This window comes from Bufo bufo, chromosome 6 (assembly GCF_905171765.1).
Source record: "Bufo bufo chromosome 6, aBufBuf1.1, whole genome shotgun sequence".
In the NCBI taxonomy this organism is placed as follows: Eukaryota; Metazoa; Chordata; class Amphibia; order Anura; family Bufonidae; genus Bufo; species Bufo bufo.
This window is the reverse complement of record NC_053394.1, coordinates 409,189,547-409,210,526: the sequence shown is the minus strand read 5'-3', so window position 1 is coordinate 409,210,526 and position 20,980 is coordinate 409,189,547. Positions and strand designations below refer to the sequence as shown.

The 20,980-nt window shown below is 48.0% G+C and overlaps 1 protein-coding gene across 1 annotated transcript in view; it reads left to right on the top strand.

The window, feature by feature from the left end:
- Positions 1-20,980, top strand: part of LOC121005801 (zinc finger protein 850-like) — a 1,060,224-nt gene that overhangs the window by 339,173 nt on the left and 700,071 nt on the right. The window lies entirely within an intron of this gene.

Below are 20,980 nucleotides of genomic sequence, written 5' to 3'. Positions count from 1 at the left end.
CTAATATAGGGTGTTGATGTCATTAGACCACACCCCTTCTCATTACAGAGATGCACATCACCTAATATGCTTAATTGGTAGTAGGCTTTCGAGCCTATACAGCTTGGAGTAAGACAACATGCATAAAGAGGATGATGTGGTCAAAATACTCATTTGCCTAATAATTCTGCACGCAGTGTGTATATATATATATATATATATATATATATATATATTTTATTTTTATTTTTGTATTAATTCATACTCAACCCCTCCTTAATTCTCAGGGGGGGATATCTGGGCCGTCATGGTGGACTCAAGGAAACAGAATTACCGGTAAGTCTAATTACGTTTTTTCATTTCGTCCACCATGATGGCTCTACTATGAGAGCTACCAGATTACTAAATAAGGTGGGCAACTGCTTGCAGAACCTTCTGACCGAAAACCAAGTCAGCAGAAGCCGAAACATTAATGCGGTAATGTTTGATAAAGGTATTTATACTGGACCAGGTGGCCGCTCTACAAATTTTGTCTAAGGAGACACCCCTTTTGTCTGCCCACGAAGAAGCCATAGCTCTTGTAGAGTGGGCTTTTATATTTGTGGGGCTGTTTAGACCTGACTTTTGATAGCAATAGGCAATGGTAGATCTAATCCATCGTCCAATGGAGGCTTTGGATGCCTTTTTTCCCTTGTTTGGACCTGCATATTGAACAAGAAGATTATCATCCTTTCTAAATTTCTTTGTTGCAGCTAGATACTGTATGATAGTATCAGCTGAAACTGATCGTGTGATGGACAATCCCTGGGAAAAGATGGACAATTTCCTGATCTCTGTGAAAGTCCGATACGACCTTCGGCAGGAACCCAGGATCTAAACGTAATACTATTCTGTCTGGAAAGATAGTGATAGCACAATAAACCAGTGTGGCACACTAGATGGTGCTGCGTGGAGTCGGGATCCCACCCCGTACGTATGATATATCAAAAACTCCAGAAAAATTGCGTTGATATTCTTGATCTTTATTATAGTGCGGCAAAGTTACACTTTGTGTGACGTTTCGGCCAAAATAGCCTTTTTCAAACATCAGCCGCTCTGGAGGAAGGAGCCAATAAGTGCTCCGCTGTAGATACAGGTGGCGTGCCGATGCACGCAGCGGACAGAAGCGCTTCTGTCCATTGCGTGCATTGGCATGCCACCAGTATCTACAGCGCAGCACTTATTGGCTCCTTCCTCCAGAGCGGCTGATGTTTGAAAAAGGCTTTGCCGCACTATAATAAAGATCAAGAATATCAACGCAATTTTTCTGGAGTTTTGGAAAGATAGTGAGGTATGGTTCCCGGCAGGACGGCGCCTGGATCTCGCCCAATCATCTGGCTGAAGTTATGGCTACTAGGAAGGCCGCTTTTAATGACAGGTGTTTGAGTGAAATATCCTGAATTGGAAAAAAATTTTATTTTTTAAGTCCTCTCAGGACCAAGTTCAAGTCCCATTGAAGCGTCCTAGAGGTTAAGGATGGTCTTAACCTGGAGGCGGGTCTTATAAACCTCCTTATCCACCTATGACTGGCTAAGTCTGTATCATAGGAAGCCCCCAAGGCTGAGACCTGCACTTTAAGAGTACTTGGTCTCAGGCCCAGATCTAATACCTTTTGAAGAAAATGAAGTATTTTCTCAATATTTGGGGCATAATCTACCGGAGGGTTCTGGCCTAGCCAGCTACAATACTTCTTCCAGATTTTAAGATAGATCGCAGAGGTGACTTCTTTCCTGCTGGATTTGAGGGTATTTATAACCTTTTCAGACAGCCCTCTGCTTTTTAGGACCTCTCGCTCAGGATCCAGGCTGATAACTTGAATAGTCCTGGATTTTGATGAAAGATTGGACCCTGAGAAAGGATGTTCCCCTGTGGGGGAATTCTCCAGGGTTCTTCCAGAGCTAGTTCCTTTAGTACTGGGAACCAATTTCTTTTTGTCCAGTATGGAACAACCAGTATTACTGTTACTGGGTCCGATCTTATCTTTTGCAGTACTCGGGGTTGTAACGGTCACGTCCACACACACACAGGGGGAAGGGTAGTGACCACTGCGCTCCACCCTCACCCCTGGCCCTGCCTACTTGCCTCACGAGTCCTGATGACAGGGGACAACTGGACGGCAGTCCCTAACTTAGGATATGTGTAGGGAAGACAGACAAGACAAAATACGGAACATGAACGGACCTGGTCAGAACCAAGAGAGCTACGCAGTACAACGGATTAAGCAAAGAATGGTCAGGAGAAGCCGGGGTCAAATACCAGGAGAGTAGCGAAGTACAAGAGGAGTCCTAAGAGAGTAGTCAGGTGGGAGCCGAGGTCACAAAACCAGGATGTATGCGCAGTACAGGAGGAGCAGGCAGAGGATCGTCAGGGAACAGGATCAGGTAAATATTCAGTAGTCCAACAAATAGCCAGGAACCTAGAAATTAACAGGCAACTTGTAGCCAGCAGGCTGCCTGTATTTATAGTGGGGAGTGAGGGTCATGTGACGTGGCCAGCGTCACATGACCGACAGACCAACCAGTCGAGCACCGAGTGATCAGCTCGGCGCTCAAGGCAGACTAGGAGCAGGGAGCCACCCAGCTAGTAAAGCCGCCCTGGGAATGAGGTCAAACACAGAACCTCATTCCAAAAGCTAAGCAACAGTTCTGCGGGCAATGGGGAACCGAGTGCACCTTCGGAACCCCGTGACAGGGGTATTGGCGCCCAAGGGGGAAAGGCATAGGCTAGACCCCAAGTCCACCTGATTGAGAATGCATCCATTGCCCAAGGGTTGTCCCTGGGGTTTAGGGAGCAGAAAGGATGGACTTTTGCATTTTTTCAGAGCTGCGTCTGACGTCATCGCGGTGCACTCATGCGCGCGCGTCCGGTCCAAGCTCCGTCCCTTCAGCCTCCTGCCAGTCTGTAGCAGAGTGCAGCTCTGAGGCTATTCAACCAGGAGTCGGCGTGCAGCGTGTCTCTGTGGCGCGTGGTCAGCTTCCTCAATGTAGGGAAGGGGGACCGACGCTGTGAGGAGAGATACAGGCCCCTGCTGACAGGAACGAGATCAGCTCCATTGATATCCTCTGCCCAGCTTTGGACTCAACCGCAGGAGGGCAGAGGGAAGGGACACAGATCCCAAAGGTATTTCAAATAATAAAAGTCTTCACCTCCATCAGGAGGCCTCTCTGTGAGGTGCCCCCGTGGGGACAGGAAACACTGAGGGTGAGAGTGGGTGGTGGCCTTTTAAACTCTCTGTGTTCCTGCCCCTACAGAGGTCAAGGGGTCAATCTCATAGTAGAGCCGTTATGGCGGACAAAATGGAAATATCGATACCCAATCGATACGATACCGGGATTTGCCTTTTACCGATATTAGGCTCAGCCTAGTATCAGAGAACATGGAGCGAGCTGCTTTCAGCGTGTACCATGTTCCCTCAGCAGCACAGGGGAGAAGAAGTCGCTCTCTCCCTCCCCCTGTGCCGCTGCTGCCACCAATGAGAAGAGAGCGAGGGGGGAGGAGGAGGGGTGGGCGCACTGCGCCACCAATGAGGAGAGAGAGGTGGGCGCACCACGCCACCAATGAGGAGAGAGAGAGGGCTGAGGAGGGGAGGGCGCACCATGCCACCAATGAGGAGAGAGAGAGAGGGGCGGGCGCACTGTGCCACCAATGAATGTTAACGTTTAATACAAATACAGGTGTCACCACCAATGTTTTTTAATACTGGGGGGTGCACTGCACCACTAATGATAATTAACCTTTAATACAGGAGGCGGGTGTCGGCAGCAGAATCACACAGCTGGCAACCGGCCTCTATGACAGGAAGCTGCGATCAGCGGCAGTTAACCCCCTCAGGTGCGGTTAATTATGATTTTTGCGGGATGAGATGATGGTTTGATTGGCACTATTTTGGGGTGCGTATGACTTTTTGATTGCTTGCTATTACACTTTTTGTGATGTAAAGTGACAAAAAATGGCTTTTTTGACAGTTTTTTTTTTTTACGGTATTCACTTGAGGGGTTAGGTCATGTGATATTTTCATAGACGCGGCGATACCCAATATGTATACTTTTTTTTTAATTTATGTAAGTTTTACACAATTATTTCATTTTTGAAACAAAAACAAAAAAATCTAGTTTTAGTGTCTCCATATTCTGAGAGCCATAGTTTTTTCAGTTTTTGGGCGATTTTCAGTCTTTGGGTCTTATTTTTTGTGGGATGAGGTGACGGTTTGATTGGTACTATTTTGGCGTACATACGACTTTTTTGATCACTTTTATTACCTTTTTTGGGAAGTAAGGTGGGCAAAATTTCAATTTCATCATAGTTAATTATTTTTATGGCGTTCATCGTTCGGGTAAAGTAACATGACCGTTTTATAGATCAGGTCGTTATGGACGCGCGATATCAAAAATGTGTAGGGAAATTTTTTTTTTTTTCATTTTTAATCAGCGATAAATGTGTTTTTTGATTTTTACATTTTTTTCACTTTGTTTCACTTTTTTTTTTACCCAGACCCACTTGGTTCTTGAAGATCCAGTGTGTCTGATGTCTGTATAATACAGTACAGTACACTATATAGTGTATTGTACTGTATTTTACTTACACTTTGTCTGAACAGATCTATGCCTTTAGCACAGATCTGTTCAGCACCATGGACAGCAGGATGCCTGAGAAGGCGTCCTGTTGCCATGGGAACCTTCCCCGTCTGCCAGAACTGAGCAGACGGGGAAGGAGGGGAGCTCCCTCCCTCTGTGACCTCATCCTGTCTGGGGGCTGCAAAGGCACAGCAGCCCCCCGATGGGAGAGGGAGGAAGCTCCCTGACTGTTAACCCTTTCCATACAGCGGTCCTTACGGACCGCGGTATTGAAATGGTTAAACGGCTGACGTCGCAGCACAGATGTCAGCCGTTTATACCAGTGTGTCAGCAATGTGCTGACACTCTGGTATAACCACTGGACACCAATGAATATTCAAGAGGAGGCGGGCGGGGGGCACCGCCCGCCTCCCGCACCGCCTGCAACCCTCCCCTGCACCACCGCCATAATAATCATTCAGGGGTGCAGGGGGGGGGGTGAAAAATCTATATTTTCGGCAAAGTTTGTGATCCCCGCGTTCAGGGACTGCAGGGATCAGAAACTGCAGAAAGCGCAGCAAACCGCAGGTCTGAATTGACCTGCGGTTTGCTGCGATCGCCGACATGGGAGGGTCACAGGACCCCCTGGCGCATCTAGCCAAGGTCCCTGCTCAATGATTTGAGCAGGGACTGGGTTTCGTTCACCGCCCGCCGGGCGGCGGTGATCCGAACCATACATGACGTACTTAAGTACCAGGACAACATGACGTACCGGTACGTCATGTGTCCTGAAGAGGTGGCGCAGTGCAAAAACATTGGAGGTGCAGTGCAACCCCCCCCCTCAACCCCCCCCAGTACTAAAATCATTTGTGGCAGTGGCCACACGGTCCCCTCCCCTCCTCCTCATTGGTGGTGCGGTGTCAGCTTCTGATCGGAGCCCCAGCAGTTAATCCTGGGGCTCTGATCGGTTACCATGGCAGCAAGGATGCTACTGGAGCCTTCCATGGTAATCTCCCTGCTGCTGTGTGAGATCCTATACGCCCTATAGATCTTTATTAGGGTGAATAGGACAAGGGACGAAAAGATCCCAGGTTCAAGTCCCTAAGGCTGGGTTCACACGGGCGAGATTTCCACGCGGGTGCAATGCGTGAGGTGAACGCATTGCACCCGCACTGAATCCGGACCCATTCCCTTCTATGGGGCTGTGCACATGAGCGGTGATTTTCACGCATCACTTGTGCGTTGCGTGAAAATCGCAACATGCTCTATATTCTGCGTTTGTCACGCAACGCAGGCCCCATAGAAGTGAATGGGGCTGCGTGCAAATCGCAAGCAAGTGCGGATGCGGCGCGATTTTCACGCATGGTTGCTAAGATGACAGTCTATTCACTGTATTATTTTTCCTTATAACATGGTTATAAGGGAAAATAATAGCATTCTTCATACAGAATGCTTAGTAGAAGGTCAGTTGAGGGTTAAAAAATAAAAAAATATGAACTCACCTCCTCCTCTTGATCGCGTAGCTGCCGGTCTCTTCTTACTTTAAAAAAAAAATATATATATTTCTTTTTATTTTAGAAACCACAATATAGATACGCGATACATAATAGTGATCAAATCAGTCTACAAAATATAACAATTATCGACGTCAATCACCTTACCCTATAAAGGAAGGCGGACCCCTGCCTAAATTATACAAATCACTATAAGTTCACAATTAATATACTAACAGATAGGATTATAACCTCCCCCCCCCATTGGCTGCCGTCCGCGCCATTCAATCAACTATAACACAATGACAACATTAAATGTGGCTACGCAGAGATGCGTGCCGCCCTCCGTTTCCTTTCAATATCCTCATAAATTCTATTTTGTTGAAGGTATAGGCTCCACTCACTTATCGAAGCCCCAGTGTTTGATCAGCATAACTTTTGCCACCATCAGTCCCCTCATCCAGATCTGTCTGACCCGGAGCGGGGTTTCCATTTCTGGCACATAGTATCCCAAAATCACTGTCAACATCCCCGGGTTATAAATCGGCGAAGACTCCTTTTGTAGGGTAGTAAAGACCTGCTCCCAATACTTTATTTTACTGCAATTCCAAAGCAAATGCACATAGTCCGCATTCACATATCCACATTTAGGGCCGCAGCAATCCCGGCCCTTAGTTTGGGGGAATTTTCCTTGGATTTTTGGCGTATAATACAATCGATGCAGAATCTTAAATTGAATTAGTCTATGAGCATTGGAAACTGTAGCCTTTCTCACGTTCCTATAAATACTAGACCACTGTAGTGGAGAGCAATACAACTCTTGCTCCCACTTACTTGGACTTTTAAAAGGTATTACAGTTGCCAGTGCCATTCGCAGTTTAGCGTATAATCTAGATATCTTCACCTTCTCATCTTTCTGAGCATCACAATAATCAAAAAATAAGTTCTCTTGTGGAAAAATACAGCCTTTATTCCTAGAGGCCTCAAATGTATGTTTTAAACAAATCTAATGGTGAACTATGGGTGAAACCAAATTCCCAAAACGATTTAAAATGACCCGAATAAAAAAGGTGACACACATTAATGATACCCTTACGTGACCAATAACCAAAATCTGTAATTTTGAAGAATTCCACCAGCCCCCTGTTCTCCCTCAGAGGGGTGAAGGCAAAAGGGCAAGAAACTTTAAGGATCTCCTTAAGCTTATTCCGAACGTTCTGTAGCGAGCAAGGGACCAGCAAAGCCTTCCTCATTCCCATATACCCAGTCTCCAAACATGCAAAAATATTCTCTATTGGTTTATCCATAACTTTACTCAAATATCGTGGAAGTACTGTATTTTTCGCCCCATAAGACGCACTTTTTCTCCCCCCAAAATGGGGGGAAAATGCCCCTGCGTCTTATGGGGCGAATGCTGGCAGTTTTACATCGCAAGCTGCGATGTACAAGCGAGCGGGGGAGTGACTGGAAGGAGGAGCTAGGGGCCGGCAATAGCGGCGGGGCGGTGCAGTCAGTGTACTATAGCCCCGCCGCTCCGGTATACTAATATAAAATGTCTTATTCAATTAATAGTTATTAAACATGCCCCCTCACTCCTAATAGTACCGTACATCCTAACCGCTTCAGTAGAATGCAGGCAGGCAGGCCGTCCGGGCGGCAGCGTAACTCCCTGATGTCACATGCCTGCGCCGCCTACTTTATGAATGAAGCAGGCGGCGCAGGCAAGTGACGTCAGTGAGTAATGCGCCGGCCGCCCGGCCTGCCTGCCTGCGTTGTACTGAAGCGGTTAGGATGTACAGTACTATTAGGAGTGAGGGGGCATGTGTAATCACTTTTAATTTAAATAAGACATTTTATATTTGTATACTGGAGAAGTGGGGGGGCGGGACGGGATCTGTGGATGACATTTTTATGGGGGACATCTGTGGATGGCACAGTTATGGGCTGGGGGGGTCTGTGGATGGCACTGTTATGGGGTGGAGGGGTCTGTGGATGGCACTGTTATGGGCTGGGGGGGTCTGTGGATGGCACATATATAACAGTGCCACCGACAGATCCCCCCTCTAACAGTGCCACCCACAGATCCCCCTCTAACAGTGCCACCCACAGATCCCCCTCTAACAGTGCCCCCCACAGATCCCCCCTCTAACAGTTCCACCCACAGATCCCCCTGTAACAGTGCCAGCCACAGATCCCCCTGTAACAGTGCAAGCCACAGATCCCCCCCATAACAGTGTCAGTCACAGATCCCCCCCCATAACAGTGTCCGTTATCCACAGATCCCCCCCATAACAGTGTCCGTCATCCACAGATCCCCCCCCATAACAGTGTCCGTCGTCCACAGATCCCCCATAACAGTGTCCGTCATCCACAGATCCCCCATAACAGTGTCCGTTATCCACAGATCCCCCCATAACAGTGTCCGTCATCCACAGATCCCCAGTAATAGTGCCATCCACAGACCACCATTAGTTCCAAACCCACCAAAAGCACACCTTTTGGTTAAATTATTTTTTTTCTTATTTTCCTCCCCAAAAACGCATTGCACCCGCGCGATAAAAACTGAACAACGGAACGTAATCGCAGTCAAAACTGACTGCAATTGGGTACCTACTTGCGCGGGTTTGCCGCAATGCACCCTGGACGCATCCTGAGTAGGGATGAGCGAACCCGAACTGTATAGTTCGGGTTCGTACCGAATTTTGGGGTGTCCATGACACGGACCCGAACATTTTCGTAAAAGTCCGTGTTCAGGTTCGGTATTCGGCGCTTTCTTGGTGCTTTTTGAAAGGCTGCAAAGCAGCCAATCAACAAGCGTCATACTACTTGGCCCAAGAGGCCATCACAGCCATGCCTACTATTGGCATGGCTGTGATTGGCCAGTGCACCATGTGACCCAGCCTCTATTTAAGCTGGAGTCACGTAGCGCCGCACGTCACTCTGCTATGATCAGTATAGGGAGAGGTTGCAGCTGCGACGTTAGGGCGAGATTAGGCAGATTAACTCCTCCAAAAGACTTCATTCTGTGATCGATCTGCAGCTGTGGATCATTGAAGTGCTATTATTGACTTGCTCACTTTTTTGAGGCTGCCCAGAGCGTTTTTAGATCACTTTTTTTCTGGGGTGATCGGCGGCCATTCTGTGACTTGTGGTGCGCCAGCACGAGCTATCACCAAGTGTATTTAACCATCGATAGTGTGGTTATTTTGTGCTATATCCTACATCAGCTGCAGGCTGAGCCTGTGTCACCGAAGTGCATTTAACCATCAACAGTCTGGTTATTTTTTGGCCATATACTACATCAGCTGCAGGCTGAGCCTGTGTCACCCAAGTGCATTTAACCATCAACAGTCTGATTATTTTTTGGCCATATACTACATCAGGGGCAAGTTGAGCCTGTCACCCAGCGCCTAAAAAATAGACCTGACATTTCTATTCAAGCAAATCTGTACTGTTTTAGCTGGTCAAGTTATTTGTAGCGACCGTAAAAGCCCTATTTTTTTTCTGGGTTGAAAAACTATTCCCAAATTTGCCATTCTTAAAATAACTAGTTTCTGGTATTTGAGGCCTACTTGAAATCTATCCCAAAAAGGATATCTTACATTGAAGGTACTGATAGTGTCATTCAGAAAAACCTAAGACACACGCTACCGTGCAGATAGAAGTCTGATTCTGAGATTAAACCTTAACCTGTCACACAGCGCAAAAAAAAACAGGTCTCACATTTCTATTCAATGGTCTGCCGGGTGTTCACTCCAAGGTCATGGAAGTCACGCCTGCGGCCACCCCGTTCTCCGAGGGATATGTCCTGAAATCCAGCTGAAAGCTGCAGAACATCAGTCGGAGGTCTCTCCACTACTGGCGGGCCTCTCTGGCGCCCTCTTCCCACAAGCAAAGGCTCGGCTGGTGGCTGCTAGGGTTTTTCAATGCGTCTAGGTTCTTGAGCCTCTTGCTCCTGTCCAGGCTGTCCTTGGCTTGGCTGCCCCCTGGCACGTGCTCTTCCGCGGGCTCTGGCTCGTCCACTCATCTTCTATTCCTGAGAGGATATAAACCGCTAATAAGGTCAATCTGCCGCCTAGCAGCTCTGCCGTGGCACAATCACCTCAGAATTCGCACACTGGTGACTTTAGGTATCTTCACTGGTCACTTTGAGCAGAATGATGACATCCGAGTCACGGCACCAAATGTAACTCTCTTTTCCTTGCACCATCTGCGACACCTCCAGCTTTCACACTTACTCGGTCACCAGCTCCTCCAGGCATAAACTCTAAGTGGACTCTAAGGGACGACACTCAGGTCTTCTGTGGTTTAAAGCTTTATTGAGGTGGAGTGCACTTGGCTGGAGCCTGTAATACAACAGGGAAACACTGCCACTATGTGGTATACAGCCAGGTCACCAGCCCACCTATATCATAACAGGCAGTCATTATATTACATTCCCACATACATGTTACAGGATATAACAAAGCATACAGAAAAATGAACAAGAGAAAATCATTTACAAAGATATTGCAGCAGGGTGACCTGGAATACAGCATGTCTTGCAGCCATTTTAGGAAGAACACATGGCTCTCTAACTGTACATCATCTACTCAGCCTAGCATGTGCTGCAGGGTTTAAAGGCTGCTAAAAAACATACAGTCACCTCTTTACATTCTACAGAACTATTATGGGTATATATTATAACTTTTTACAATAGATAAATGAACTTTAGCTTTAGAGAACTTAGACAGAGATCCTTCACAGTAAATGTCTGCACTGAGGAGACCAAACCAAGTAGCAGAATACACAGGGGGCTTTCTGGAAGAGTCCACTGTAAAGACTCTGTCTGTTAAAACTTTCCTCAGTTATCTAATAGCACATTTGAAGAGGTTTATTTAGCATGTCCTGACTCTCTGCTAACAGCTTATGAATATATGGAACTATATTTAACAAGTGATTATTGCTGCAGCTCCTGTATATTAGTATGACCCTATTGCAAACCTGCAGACTGGATATTTGGTGAAACTTCATGTGGTTCATATCGACTGTACTACACCACTGACTTGGTGCCTGGGCCTAAATATGTGACAGTGGCCTGTTCCAGTGGTGGGTGACGTGATGCCTGATTCTCTGCTATGACATGAAGACAGATTCTGTGCTGACATAAGGCCAGATTCTCTGTTACAGGACCTCTCTCCTCTGTCTGGGTGCCGGGGCCTAAATGTGTGACAGTGGCCTGTTCCAGTGGTGGGTGACGTGATGCCTGATTCTCTGCTATGACATGAAGACTTATTCTGTGCTGACATGAAGCCAGATTCTCTTTTACGCGACCTCTCTCCTCTGCCTGGGTCTAAATATGTGACAGTGGCCTGTTCCAGTGGTGGGTGACGTGATGCCTGATTCTCTGCTATGACATGAAGACTGATTCTGCGCTGACATAAGGCCAGATTCTCTGTTACGGGACCTCTCTCCTCTGCCTGGGTGCCTGGGCCTAAATGTGTGACAGTGGCCTGTTCCAGTGGTGGGTGATGTGAAGCCTGATTCTCTGCTATGACATGAAGACAGATTCTGCGCTGACATAAGGCTAGATTGTCTGTTACGGGACCTCTCTCCTCTGCCTGGGTGCCTGGGCCTAAATGTGTGACAGTGGCCTGTTCCAGTGGTGGTTGACGTGAAGCCTGATTCTCTGCTATGACATGAAGACAGATTCTGCGCTGACATAAGGCCAGATTCTCTGTTACGGGACCGCTCTCCTCTGTCTGGGTGCCGGGGCCTAAATGTGTGACAGTGGCCTGTTCCAGTGGTGGGTGACGTGAAGCCTGATTCTCTGCTATGACATGAAGACAGATTCTGCGCTGACATAAGGCCAGATTCTCTGTTACGGGACCGCTCTCCTCTGTCTGGGTGCCGGGGCCTAAATGTGTGACAGTGGCCTGTTCCAGTGGTGGGTGACGTGAAGCCTGATTCTCTGCTATGACATGAAGACAGATTCTGCGCTGACATAAGGCCAGATTCTCTGTTACGGGACCTCTCTCCTTTGCCTGGGTGCCTGGGCCTAAATGTGTGACAGTGGCCTGTTCCAGTGGTGGGTGACGTGAAGCCTGAGTCTCTGCTATGACATGAAGACAGATTCTGCGCTGACATAAGGCCAGATTCTCTGTTACGGGACCTCTCTCCTCTGCCTGGGTCTAAATGTGTGACAGTGGCCTGTTCCAGTGGTGGGTGACGTGAAGCCAGATTCTCTGCTATGGCATGAAGAGACTGATTCTCTGCTGACGTGAAGCCAGATTCTCTGCTATGGGACCTCTGTCCAATTGATATTGGTTCATTTTTATTTTTTTTATTTTTATTTTAATTCATTTCCCTATCCACATTTGTTTGCAGGGGATTTACCTACATGTTGCTGCCTTTTGCAGCCCTCTAGCTCTTTCCTGGGCTGTTTTACAGCCTTTTTAGTGCCCAAAAGTTCGGGTCCCCATTGACTTCAATGGGGTTCGGGTTCGGGACGAAGTTCGGGTCGGGTTCGGATCCCGAACCCGAACATTTCCGGGAAGTTCGGCCGAACTTCTCGAACCCGAACATCCAGGTGTATGCTCAACTCTAATCCTGAGCCAAAACGTGACGCTCGTGTGAACCCAGCCTAAGAGGACTAAAAAGTAAAAAAAAAAAAAAAAAAAAAATATTAAAGTATAAATCATCCAATTTTACATATAAAATATATAAACAATAAATGAATAACATGTTACATCTCGCCGCGTCCGAAAAGTCCAAACTATAAAAATATCTCCTATGCAGTGAACACTGGAACAGAAAAAAATAAATAAAAACTGCGCGATTTGAAAAAAAAATTTATGCGGAATGCATGTGGATTTTTGGGTGTTTTTACTTTTTTTTGCGTAGTATCAAATAGTATAGAGTATCGCAATACTTTTTTATGGTATCGAAATCGAATCAAAACTTTGGTAGATATAGAAAGAGTCCTGTGCACGATACCTCCAGGCAACAGAAGAGATGATCCAGGTGCAGGGGCCCCTGTGGATGACTGTAGATCCAGGACTCTTTCAGGAGATGACAGACAGCCAATCAGGAGATGACGATGACGATGATGAAAGGATTTCTTCCAGGCAGCAACCAGGGCAGCAGCAGCAGCAGTAGATGCAGGCCTGACTACCCTAACGCTGAGTCCTTAACCTGCCAACTAATCTACCAGTGCAACCGGGCCTCTAACTAGTTGGCCGTCGGAAGCCTAACCTATCACTGCCCTGAACTATATACTGATCCCTAACTACAATCACTAGCTAGATTCTGTGAATGTATAAGTAACACACGGCAGAACTACCGGCTCTGTGTGAGGGAGAGGAGCAGGTGGCAACCTATTCCTATACACTCCAGCTTCACTAGCTGATCTTAAAGGGGTGTTCCCATCTCAGACAATGGGTGCAAATCGCTAGGATATGCCCCCATTGTCTGATAGGTGTGGGTCCCACCGAGCGGGGAGAGCTGTGGCTGGAGGACCCCGGATTTCCCAGGGTCCGTCCACCACCAAGCGCTGCTCCCATAGAAGTGCGCGGCCCATGCTCCCATTCATTTCTGTGGGGCAGACGGAGATAGCCAAGCCAGCGCTCTGCTATTTTCCCCAGCCCCATAGAAATAAATGGAGGGCGGCTGCGCATGCACAGTACGACTCTGTTCATTTCCCCGCTCCGTTCTCATTGTAGGTGCAGGTCCCAGCGGTGGGACCCGCACCTATCAGACAATGGGGGCATATCCTAGCGAAATGCCCCCATTGTCTGAGATGAGAAAACCCCTTTAAGGAAATAGATACTCAAAGATCTCCTATTCCTCCTAGTTATACAGATTAGGCTACTTTCACACTGGCGTTCTGGCTTTCCGTTTGTGAGATCCGTTCAGGGCTCTCACAAGTCGTCCAAAACGGATCAGTTTTGCCCTAATGCATTCTGAATGGAAAAGGATCCGCTCAGAATACATCAGTTTGCCTCCGTTCAGTCTCCGTTCTGCTCTGGAGGTGGACACGTTTTGGTGTCCGTCTGACGATGCGGAGGCAAACGGATCCGTCCTGACACACAATGTAATGGGGACGGATCCGTTTTCACTGACACAATAGAAAACGGATCCGTCCCTTATTGACTTTCAATGATATTCAAGACGGATCCGTTTTGGCTATGTTACAGATAATACAAGCGAATCCGTTCTGAACGGAGGCAGACGTTTGTATTATCTGAACGGAAGCGTTTGTGCAGATCCATGACGGAGCCGCACCAAACGCGAGTGTGAAAGTAGACTTACAGATGCCACTTACCTTAGATTCCAAGAGCCATAAGATGTCTCCTCCCTACAGCTCTGTCCTCATGGTTCTGACTGTTTACAAAAGAAAACTTGTACTGAATCCCTGGGGTTTCTGAAGCAAAGCAGCAGGGGCAAAGAGGCTGAATACACTACATCTCAGCAGTATTAGCAGTTCCCTACACAGCTCAGCTACATAAATATTACAGCTCTGCTACATACAGAGTGGAATTACAAACTGCACAGCAGAGCCCTGCATACACAGAGCAGATAAACCTGGTCATGTGATTTACATAACTCCTCCCACACATGATCACATGGTCATGACATCATCACAGGTCCTTTACTTCCTCCTGCAGCACAGCCTGGAGCCTGACTCCTCCCACACGTGATCACATGGTCATGACCTCATCACAGGTCCTTTACTTCCTCCTGGAGAACAGCCTGGACCCTGACTCCTCCCACACACGATCACATGGTCATGACATCATCACAGGTCCTTTACTTCCTCCTGCAGCACAGCCTGGACCCTGACTCCTCCCACACACGATCACATGGTCATGACATCATCACAGGTCCTTTACTTCCTCCTGCAGCACAGCCTAGAGCCTGACTCCTCCCACACATGATCACATGGTCATGACATCATCCCAGGTCCTTTACTTCCTCCTGCAGCACAGCCTAGAGCCTGACTCCTCCCACACATGATCACATGGTCATGACATCATCACAGGTCCTTTACTTCCAGCTGCAGCACATCCTGGTGCCTGACTCCTCCCACACATGATCACATGGTCATGACATCATCACAGGTCCTTTACTTCCTCCAGCAGCACAGCCTGGAGCCTGACTCCTCCCACACATGGTCACATGGTCATGACATCATCACAGGTCCTTTTACTTTCTCCTGCAGTACATCCTGGTACCTGACTTCTGCACTTGGTTGTAGAAATAAAAACACTGGATGCTCCATGGTGAAGGAAGAGGAGGACACGCCCCGCCCAGGTAAGAGGAACACTCACCAGCTCCACACATGTAAGACCTGTTTAAGACCTGCATTAGGGTACTTTCACACTTGCGTTTTTCTTTTCCGGCAAAGAGTTCCGTCCTGGGGGCTCTATACCAGAAAAGAACTGATCAGTTTTATCCCCATGCATTCTGAATGTAGAGCAATCCGTTCAGGATGCATCAGGATGTCTTCAGTTCAGTCTTTTTGACTGTTAAGGACGGAGATAATATCGCAGCATGCTACGGTTTTATCTCCGTTCAAAATTCCGGAACACTTGCCAGAATTCCTGATCCGACATTTTTTTCCCAGTGACATGATTAATGCCGAGTGTTCCGGCAAAATGTTCCAGCATTGTGGTCTGCACATGCTCACACCGCAAAAAATGTGAAAAAAAAAAATTACGGATCCGTTTTTCTGGATGACACTGGAGAGACGGATCCGGCACTTCAATGCATTTGTCATACAGATCAGGATCCTGATCCGTCTGACACATGCCATCAGTTTGCATGCATTTTGACGGATCCGTCAGGCAATTCCGGCGACAGAACTGCCTGCCGGAATCCTCTGCCGCAAGTGTGAAAGTAGCCTTAAAGAGATGCAGCACGGAGCAGCCTTCAGGATCTTTACAGGTTATTATTTATTATTAAAGCGCCATTCATTCCATAGCGCTGTACATATGAGAAGAGGTATACATACATAATACAGACAATTGCACTAATTATAAACGAGACTGGTACAGAGAGAGGGCCCTGTCCGTGAGGGCTTACAATCTACATGGTATGGGAGAAGGACACAGTAGGTGCGGGTGAAGCTGGTCATGGCGGTATAGAGGCAGCAGGGTCACTGGTTGTAGGCTTGTCTGAAGAGGTGGGTTTTTAGGTTTCTTTTTAAGGATTCCACTGTAGGTGAGAGTCTGATATGTTGGGGTAGAGAGTTCCAGAGTGTGGGGGATGCACGGGAGAAATCTTGGAGGGAATTGTGGGAAGAGGTGATAAGAGGAGAGAAGGAGGTCTTGTGAGGATCGGAGAGTGCGTGTGGGGATGTATCAAGAAAGTAACTCAGAGATGTAGGGAGGGGACAGGTTGTGGATGGCCTTGTATGTATTTGTTAGTATTTCCAGGACGTCCCCCATGACAGCACATGGGAGGATGTCCAATCCAATCTCTGTAGGGACAGGAAGTGAGACAGGTTAAAAGCCCCCCCCCCCCCTTCCCTCCGATCTCCAGTGTCTTCCTGTCCCTACAGGGATGGGCAAGTGAAGCAGGATTTCTCTTAGGAGTCAGGGTGCTTACCTAGGCACCGGGGGCCAGGTCGGGGGTCCTGCACTCCCCTCTCAGGCCAGGTTGGGCGGCGCCCCGTACGGCCCCGCTAGCTCCCCCTTCGGGGGTTCTCTAGCTTGTCCCGGCCTGCCTTGGACGGCGGCAGGCGGGACGCTGATGCCGCTTCTCCTCCGGGAGCTCTGGGCTCAGCGGCGCGCTCCTGACGGCGGCGTCGCACATCTCGTGACGCGACTAGGACGTCACTTCCGGGTCAGCCGGAAACTAGATGGCGGCGCCCAACACAAGCGCTGGAGACCCGGAAGCCCGGTCTCGCGCTCTGGGGTTGACTCCCTCCCCCTGGCGGGTTGAGCCCCCCTTATAAGATCGGAGCAGCGCGGCATCTGAGGTGGAGGTAAGCCCCAGTGGGGAAGTTTGAGCTGTGTGTTTGCTTAGCCACCATGGAGCCCCAAGCGTCAGCCAAATCCGAGATTGTGTCTGACCCCTCTGCTGCAGCCCATGTAAGTGTCCTTAATCCGGTATACCTTGGTGTAATCTCCCCAGTCATTGAGCACGGTTTCTCTGATTTTTTTCCTAGGATAAAAAAAGTTCAGGGCAGTCGGCTCTCCAAGATCCCAAAAGGAGACCGAGAAAATGTGCGACTTGCGGGGAGAAGATGCATATATCTTACAAGAAGCAGTTATGTGCCGAGTGCATTGCCAGGTTAATGAAGGAGGAGCAGCCGTCCTTTCTCACAGAACTTAGGAATATAGTTTGTGAAGAAGTACAGGCTACGGTTTCTTCTCTAAACCCTCCGCCACCTCCTTCTCAACCTGACTCCCCTCCCCCAAAAAGAAGGAGGACTCAGGAGGACTCTGATTCTGATAATCAGGAAGTCTCGGACGGAGAGATTGAGGAAGACACCATCTCTGCTTCTGGTTCTTCAGACCACCCTAAAAGATTTTTATTTTCTACTGAAGACCTAGACGCCCTCCTCCATGCGGTTAGAGATACCATGCAAGTAGAGGAAGCTAGCCCCCCCATATCCGTTCAGGATGAGATGTTTGGGGGGTTAGGGGCAAAAAAGACTCGCCTTTTCCCAGTAAATTCCCATCTGAAGGAGATAATTCTGGAGGAATGGAGGGAGGCCGAAAAGAAATTAGTTATGCCTAGGGAATTCAAAAATCGGCTGATTTTTAATCCTGATGATACTAAACTATGGGATGAAGTTCCCAAGATAGACATTCAGGTGGCGAAGGTCACAAAAAAGACCTCTATCCCCTTTGAGGATTCCTCAAATTTAAAGGACCCTATGGATAGGAAGACGGAGGGTCTACTTAAGAAGGCCTGGGAGTGTTCGTCTGCTCTTATTAATGTCAATATTTCTGCCACCTCGGTAGCCAGGTCTATAGGGCTATGGCTGAATCAGCTAGAGAACCACCTTAGACTAAAAACCCCAAGGGAGGACATCTTAGAATCCATTCCCCTTCTTAGGATGGCTATGGCCTATCTGGCGGACGCTTCGGCCGAATCCATTCGAATTTCAGCTAGAAACAGCACCCTGGCAAATACTGCTAGAAGGGCCCTTTGGCTAAGAAGTTGGTCAGGGGATGTAGCTTCAAAGAATAAGCTCTGTTCGATCCCTTTCTCAGGTTCACATGTGTTTGGCCCAGTCCTAGATACAATCCTTGAGAGTGCCGCGGACAAGAAGAAAGGCTTTCCGGAGGAGAGACCTAAGAAGACTCAGTCCTTTCGGAAGGATTTAGGCCAGGGACAGACACAGAATTTTTCAGGTAGGGGGAAAGGCAAGTCGGGCAGGTGGAGCTACCCCAAAGGCGGAAAGGGGAGGAGGTTCCTTCTCAAACCCAACACCTCCTCTTATCAGAATAAATGACGCCAGACCAGTGGGGGGGAGACTTCGGTTCTTCAGTCATCAATGGTCTCTAGTAACTCAGAACCCCTGGGTACTTCAGACTGTACGAGAGGGGTACAAAATAGAGTTCTGTCGTCCTCCCCCTCAGAGATTCTGTGTTACCACTCCCCAGTCTCCGTCACTAAAGAACCAGATGGTTCAGGACTTGGAGAAACTTTGCGCAATGGAAGCAATAGCTCCTGTTCCAAGACCCCAACAGGGCAGAGGCCACTACTCCAAACTGTTCTGGGTAAAAAAAACAGACGGTTCACTAAGAACTATCATAAACCTGAAGTTCCTGAACAGATGGATTCAATATTTCAGGTTCAAGATGGAATCAATACGTTCAACTGTTCCACTGATTCCAGCAGGGGCATTGATGTGCACCATCGATCTCAAAGATGCCTACTATCATGTCCCCATACATCCAAGCCATCATCAGTTCCTCAGGTTCGCGGTGACGTTAGACGGCATAGTTCATCACTTCCAGTTCCAATGTCTTCCATTCGGGATTTCAAGTGCTCCACGCATCTTTACGAAACTAATAGTAGAGATAATGGCTTTCCTGAGACAACAGGGAATAACAATAGTCCCGTATTTAGACGACTTCCTCCTGACAGCATCCTCAGAGGCCCTTCTGTGGAACCATCTGCAGACGACGTTACGGGTTCTACAAGATTTAGGTTGGATAATCAACCTAGAGAAATCAGATCTCTGCATGAGAGAAAGGAAGATCTTTCTAGGCACCCTTCTGGACTCCCGGAGACAGATGTCCTTTCTTCCAGAATCAAAACGCAACGCATTTATAGTAGAAGTATCCTCCTTCCAAAGAAGAAACCTCTGCTCCATCAGAGAGGCTATGCGGATACTAGGCTTGATGACATCCTGTATACAGATGGTCCAGTGGTCCCAGATCCACTCGAGGCCACTACAGGGTCTAGTTCTCACCAAGTGGGACAAGGACCAGAGGTCTCTAGACAAGAAAATCAGGATTCCAATGTCCATGAAAGAGTCCTTGAACTGGTGGATAACTCCCGCCAACCTGCAGAGAGGGGTTCACTGGTTGAGAAGACCTTGTTTGACTGTGGTAACCGATGCCAGCATGTCCGGTTGGGGTTCACACATAGAAGATAATTTTTTTCAGGGTTCATGGTCCCAGGCAGAGAGTCAGCGTTCCTCAAACGTAAGGGAGTTAATGGCGGTACTAAAGTCTCTCCAAGCAGCAGAACTTCTCTTAAGAGGGAATCACGTTCAAGTTCCATCAGACAATATAACTACAGTCTGCTATATAAGGCATCAAGGGGGAACTCAGAACCCAGGTCTTCAGGAGGTCGCAGAAAAGATCTTTCTTTGGGCTCAGGGAAATATCCTATCTATCTCAGCCCTCCACATCAGAGGGAAGGACAACGTTACAGCAGACTACCTGAGCAGAAGAAGATTCCATCCGGGAGAATGGATGCTGAACAGGCAAGTCTTTCATCAGATCTGCAGGAAATGGGGGTACCCCCAGGTGGACCTTCTGGCCTCCAAAGAAAACGCCCAGGCGTCTCAGTTCTTTTCCCTAGATCCCAGCAGAGATCCTCGGGGGATAGATGCCATGTCAAAACCATGGGACATGGATCTAGCATATGCCTTCCCGCCAATCCCGCTTATCCCGGCCACCTTGAGGAAGATCAGCGAGAGCTCGGGGAAGTTCATTTTCATAGGTCCAGCCTGGCCGAAGAGGAGCTGGTATCCCCTGTTAGACAGGCTAAAGGTAGAAGAACCAATATCACTCCCTCTGAGACCAGACCTTCTCACTCAGGGGTCTCTTCTCCACCCGAATCTGGAGAAATTGAATCTGAAAGCCTGGATCCTGAAAGGAGAATGCTGAGCAGGCAGGGCTTGTCACATGCTGTAATCTCCACATTACAAAAAAGTAGGAAACCAGTGACAAACGCTATTTATAGGAAAATCTGGAGCAGATTTAATTCCTGGCTGGCTGATACACATCCGTCCAGATCAACTCCTTCCATCGCGCAGATTCTTGACTTTCTACAGAGGGGCTTTGACCTAGGGCTACGCCCTAGCACGATCAAGGTGCAGATATCAGCCTTGTCATCCTTCCTGGACTACCCGCTGGCTGAGCATCGTTGGATAAAAAGGTTCGTAAAGGCTATATCCAGACTAAAACCCACTCTGAGACAGACTGTTCCTCCTTGGGACTTATTTATAGTTCTAGATACCCTCTGTAAGGTGCCTTTTGAACCCTTGGACACCATTCCGTTAAAATTACTCTCCTGGAAGACGGCCTTCTTGGTAGCCATCACTTCAGCACGCAGAATTGGTGAACTTCAGGCCTTATCCATGAAGGAACCTTTCTTAAGAGTCTGCCCGGATCGAATAATTCTTCAGCTAGACCCAGGGTTCCTCCCTAAGGTCGTCTCTACTTTCCATAGGGAACAAGAAATATT